The sequence below is a fragment of the Carcharhinus amblyrhynchos genome, chromosome 14 (genome assembly GCF_965287045.1).
Source record: "Carcharhinus amblyrhynchos chromosome 14, sCarAmb.v2.hapA, whole genome shotgun sequence".
Lineage (NCBI taxonomy): Eukaryota > Metazoa > Chordata > Chondrichthyes > Carcharhiniformes > Carcharhinidae > Carcharhinus > Carcharhinus amblyrhynchos.
In genome coordinates this window covers 34,388,358-34,394,431 of record NC_137337.1, presented here as the reverse complement: position 1 = coordinate 34,394,431, position 6,074 = coordinate 34,388,358, and the positions used below count along the sequence as shown (strand labels likewise).

At 42.0% G+C, this 6,074-nt stretch overlaps 1 protein-coding gene across 4 annotated transcripts in view; it reads left to right on the top strand.

Annotated features, from left to right (window-relative positions):
- The first annotated feature begins 577 nt into the window (after positions 1 to 577).
- The window catches only part of LOC145352576 (uncharacterized), a 74,747-nt gene continuing 69,250 nt past the window's right edge, over positions 578 to 6,074 (top strand). For all 4 annotated transcript variants that reach the window (XM_080202627.1, XM_080202628.1, XM_080202626.1 and 1 more), the window contains exon 1: positions 578 to 677. The gene's annotated coding sequence lies outside the window, so the exon portion shown is untranslated. The remainder of the gene's footprint in view (positions 678 to 6,074) is intronic.

Genomic DNA, 6,074 nt, shown 5'->3' with positions numbered 1-6,074 from the left:
TTTAAATTCGTTCATGGGATATGCGCATCGCTGGCTGGGCCAGCATTTATTGTCCATCGCTAATTGCCCTTGAACTGAGTGGCTTGCTAAGCCGTTTCAGAGGGCAGTTGAGAGTTAACCACATTGCTGTGGCTCTGGAGACACGTGTAGACCAGACCAGGTAAGGACAGCATATTTCCTTCCCTAAAGTACATTAGTGAATCAGATGGGTTTTTCTACAATATATATAAATGCCCATTGTTGTTACTCTGGGGGAAGAAAAATTTTGTGTATGATCCTGTAAAGTACAGTCATACTGATAATTTTGAATTATTCTTAAACTACTTGTGGCTAAATGTGTAAATAAAGGGATCTTTCATTGCTCAGCCTTGGTCTAAATGCAGCAGCCCAGTTGTTGCTTTAAAACTGTGGGTTTCAATTTCAAAGTGTCTTGATGACACTGCTTTAGTTGTGGTTAGGCAGCTAGATTAGAAGAGACCCAGTCAAATTTAACTCTGATGGACCGCCCCCTTTATCCTTACATAGACAAAACTACTTTCACAAAAAACTCCCCTCAGTTGTCACTCACACACTGGCAGAGAGCAGCAGTCAGGCTGACGATCAGGGCTCGTTCACTTCAAGGCTAGTTTCTACAAATTCTTAAGATTCCCTGGTCTTGAACTGTGGCAGATCTTCCGGTAAGTTTTAGGATTGAACTTTTCCCTTGTATGCTGAGTTAGTGCAGTCTGCGGTTAAAAAGGTTTGAGTTTCTCAAGCTGAAAATCCTAATCACAGATTTGTTTGTTATTCAATAAGACCCTGTGCTGTTGAAGAAAAGCTTAAGATGCATGCCTGCTTCTGTTAGGGCATTTTTGTGAAACTACTGTCATGAAACAATAGTGTTCATTGGTGTCCCAGGAACATAACTGAGAGTGTTGGTCTAGTACGTATTAAGATGTGAGCAGGATCAAAATATCACTTCTGGCTTTGTTTTTGTATTTTTGCCAAAGAAACTTGACTCAGAAACAAGGGCTATAGCAATAGTGGGGAAAAAAACAGAACGGTGTTTGGTCCTGACAGTTGTAAAGGAGAAGATCAAGCTACTGCATATCTGAAGGGCAAGAACTTCAGGCATGTCCACTATGGTTTTGATTACCAGGCTGTGTACGAAACGTACAAGGTCAGAATTTCCAAACAGCACAAAACCTGCCATTAAAATCTTGCTTTGCATCAAGGAGCAAATTTAACCTATGTTGTTCTCTGCTTGATAGGAGTAGAGGTTTGTTTTTGCTAAATTAATTGAGGGGAGATAAATAAATTTCAAATTTTGGGTGAGTTCAGATATGCACACTGTTGTACACAGAAAGCACTGGCTCCTGTTCATTGCAGAAGTGAAGGGGAAATAAAGTAAACTAACATTTCATTCGGAAATATCTCGATGACAAATAGTGCAGTAAGAGAGGAGCAATAGGTTCAAGCTATAATGAAAGGATATTAGGCATTGTGCATCTTGGGACTGCAAGCAGCTGAGTGTTAACTGATAAACAAGTGAGTCAAAGTAAAGTTTAACAGTATGCTACATGAATTGGTAACAACTTTGGAGTTATTTGTAATTTGCAAAATGTTTTCTGGAAAGACCTTATGAAACTTAATGTGTGTTTGATATACCTGACAATATAGATTAATATGGTCCATCTGAGTTTATACCAAGGGAAACATCTGCAGGTTGAACAGAGGTTAGTTGTGGTATACATCAGAAAAAAATGTGATCACTCAAGCAGCCGCTTTAAGTATTTGGTGTGTAATGTAGAGCAATATTAGAATGCTTGAAAGTTATTGAATACACTCCTGCAGCAATCATGTCCTGTCTCACAGTGTAGGAAGTAAGCAACTGCGCAACACATTTTCCACAATTGGGTAAAACACAGGTCGCCCCCATGCAGTTCATGTTACTTCACAGCAACTATTTAATTAACACTGTGACTCCACTCACATGAATTTACATGATTTTACATATCTGACGTCTGTGATGTCAGATTGTTTTTCTAATGTCCAATACCGGATAAACAGTAATTTCCTCTGAATAAACATTGGAAAATCCAAAGCCATTCTCTCGTCCTCATCACAAATCCTGTACCCTTCATCATTGATTCAATTGCTGTCCCTGTCTGCTGCTTCAGACTGAGTCAGACTGTTCATAACCTCATGTCCTAAATCACTCTGAACTGAGTTTCCTAATCCCTGTCCTCTACGTCGCAAAATCCATCCACTTCCCCATCTATGGCATTGCCTGTATCCACTTCTGCTTCAGCTGGCACCCAAATCTGAGCCTTAGTTACTTCCAGCGTACTTCAATATACTGCTGGCAGGCATCCCATTTGTCACCCTTCAGAAAATCATTCAAAAAACTTTACAGTCCCTATCCTGTTCTGTACCCAGCCTGGCTCACCCATTACATCTATGCTTGCTGTCCATCGACAACTCCATAGTAAAACTGTCATCCCCATATTCCAATCCTTCGATTGCCTTGGCCTTCCCAATCTCCATAACATTCCCTGGCCCTCCAAGAACTCTCTATACCTACAACTCTGACATCTTGTTCAGTTGCTTTCAGCTGTCTAGGCCGTAAACTCTAGAATGCCCTCTGTAAATTCCTCAGCTTCTTTGCCTCTCTCTTGTCTGATAAAATGACCCTTTCAATGTATCTCTTATACCAAACTTCAAGTTACCCATCCTAAAACCTCTATCTTTGGTTTGATGACCATTTCTGTCTAATTATGTTCCTGTGAAGCACCCTGGGATGTTTCAGTCCATTAAAGGTGACATGAAAATGCAGGTTTCTGCTGTCAATTTTGTTGATGGCACTTGAATAGTCTATTCAAAATCCAATGAATAGACTAACCTGGAATACCCACTGTGCAGAAGGTGGCCGTTCAACCCATCGAGACTGCATCAACAACAATCCTACCCAGGCCCTATTCCTGAAACCCTATGTATTTACCTTTGCTAATCCCCCTAACACTAAGGAGCAATTTAGCATGGCCAATCAACCTAACCTGATAGAGATACACACTTGAATCAATCTTTGTACAAAAAGCTTAACTTCCAGAGTTAACTTCCAGAGCTAATGTAACATCTCAAACATTGTAAAAGATTAAGACGCAAGTGCTGTCTTTGCCAAAGTATATGATTGTATGAGTTCCATATGGTTCATGTCTTGCACAGACAATGATGAATGAACTGTTTGTATGTGCAGTGGATTTTGTGCATATAACGTAGTTAGACTGGATGAGGTCTTGTCAGCAAGAAAATACAACCTAGACTGAGCTTTCTGGTATCACCCAGATTGTTCCAGTACTTCTGTGAAAAGTTAACTTTTTCTAACAGCTTTGTTAAATATAACGCTTTGCCTATTGGAGTGAGGACATGTTAATCTAAACAAATTTATCATTTCGCATTCAGAAGGCTAAATACAAATGAAATGCAAGGGCAGCTTACATTCTGATTGCTTTTACTTTCAGTGTAATTGTAAAGTCGGATCCTATTTCACCATGTGGCTGTAACATTTCAAGTCATGTGCAAACACCAACATTTTGTGGACTCGCTAGCCATTCATAGGATATTGAGACTTAAAGCTGAGGGAACAGTGAAGTTTCACAGTAATTTTTACTTACAGCATTTTGCGCTATAACTCTTAGAAGCTGGTGCCAAAAAGAAGTCTTGGCATTGGCTATTTTACATTGTTTGTTTGACTGTGAAATCTCCGGGGTGATTTCATTCTTCTTGAATATGCAGGATTGTTTTCAGTTTTGTTCCCGGATATATTCTCTCCCTAATGTCTTTTTATAGTAATGGGGCGTTTTGTAAAGCAAGGTTGTAAGTTTTTAATTCATTGGCGTGATAGTGCCTTAAATCTGCCCGACACCAATTAGTTCCATTCCTTTCTGCAATGGTCTGGAAACAAAAATAAACTGAGGTTTAGCACAGAACTGCTAGGTCACAGACAGTGGACAGAAAAATAGTTGGACTTCTCTGAAATGCTCAAGCTAATAAAGAAAGCAGCCCTGGCAAGCAAGGGGTGCCATATCTCTGCTGAGATTTCAGCCCCACCTCTGATTTTGACAGCTTGAGCATTGCATGTAATACAACCCAGATGTATGAATAACACCTAAGCTGCATGCCTGGGCTAATGGGTCCCTTTTATTAGGGAAATTTAAGCCTTTTTTGTAGCAATTTCAAGTTATTTGCTAATATTACTGTAATGACTCCACTTCAGAGGCATTTCATTGGCTAAAAAGCACTTGGGAGATTCTGCTGATATGTACTATGTCTTACATAAAGGGAGAAAATTGGATATCTGAGTGTGGGGGGAGTGGTGACATTTCATTAGCCTGTGCTCATTTGTAACAATAAGATAAAAGCAAATTATTGCAGATGCTGGAATTTGATGGAGTCATCCACACTCGAAACGTTGGCTCTGTTCTCTCCACAGATGCTGTCTGACCTGCTGAGGTTTTCTGTTTTTGTTGGTTTGCAACAATGTAGACAGCACACGCACAATTTAAACGAGAGTGAAGGGGAACTAGTCTAGGGCTAAGCACATTTCAGCATCAGCAGATGGCCCAGGTTCATGAGAGGCTAGCACCTCTTGTTTTTAAAAGCTGCATTCTGGCTTTGATGGCTCCTGAAAAGAAGGCTTTGCGAGCAGAAAGGGGAGTGGAAATAGCTCGTCAGGCCGGCAGCAGGTTCTGAAGTTTTCCAGTGCAGCACTAGAGGCCTTGCTCCAGGTGGTGACGGGGGAATAGAGAGATCTTCCTTCATTCAGGAGGCCAGGGGTCTTCCATGAAGGCACGGTGGGGGTAGTGGGACCAGACAGTTGTCACAGGCACTAATCTGGCTTGAAAAACCTGGGTGTAAAATTCAATTACTTCACATATGACTCGCCTTCCAACCATTATCTTGTAAATTGAGTTTTGTGTCTTTATATGCCCTGTTTGTGAGTACACCTCCCACTCACCCACCTGATGAAGGAGCAGTGCTCCAAAAGCTTGTGGCTTGTGCTACCAAATAAACCTGTTGGACTTTAACCTGGTGCTGTGAGACTTCTTACCCCAGTCCAATGCCGGCATCGCCACATCTTCACATATGTGGTCAAGACCAGTGAATACATCCACACATGCCAGAAAGGACCACAGGCTTCACATGCTGCTCCATTCACTGTACACCCTTCATTCACCAACCGACAACATTATCAACTCACGCCTTACATTCACTGGCTCACCTCATCCTCACACATTTAGTTATAAGCTTCGCACTCACATCTCGCAGCTTGTGCACACTGCCAACTATTTGACATCATCCAAACATATTGTACCACACTCACTGACACACTTCTCTGTCTGATGTGGACCCGGTGACCCATAATCAGAAGCAACAGCATCGGACACAGACTTGGCTGCAAGGCCTCACCCCCATGGTGCTGAGCATCATTAGGGTGACCATAACTGTGGTGAGGCTGAAACCACAGAGGATGACGGTATGTTCCTAATCCATCTCCCAGCATCCCACAATTTCTTCTGATTTACGAGCTGCATGCGGCCTAAGTATTCACCTCTTACTTTCCCTCAGCTTCCCTGAGCACAAGCCAATCCTTGTGGTTTTCTCCTTTTGGTTGCCAATTGGTTAAGTTCTGGTGCAGGAGGGAAGAGGAAACAGGTGATTAGCCAGGCTTCCTGGGCCTAGGGCCACTGGAGAATGCCCTGGAGGGCCATCTGCAGTCTCCCCCACTTACAGTCAGCAACCTTCCGGCAGCCATGCATCAGCCACTGGAGTTACACTATTTAGCATCACTGAGAAAGGTGACAACACCCACAGGACAGGCGCTAAGGGAATGCACAGAGAGGATATTTAGTTTATAGAATAACTATTTTTTGTTGGATAAAGTTGCTTTGGAATCTTTTGTGATGGCCTTTTATTTTCAGCACTGTGGTCAGGAGGAGGTTCTGCTGGTTCCTAACTGAGGGATGGTAAAGTTAGGAGACAGCGGAGATTTTGGGTTGTGTCCCGTGGAACTGTAATTGAATGAAATAGTTACC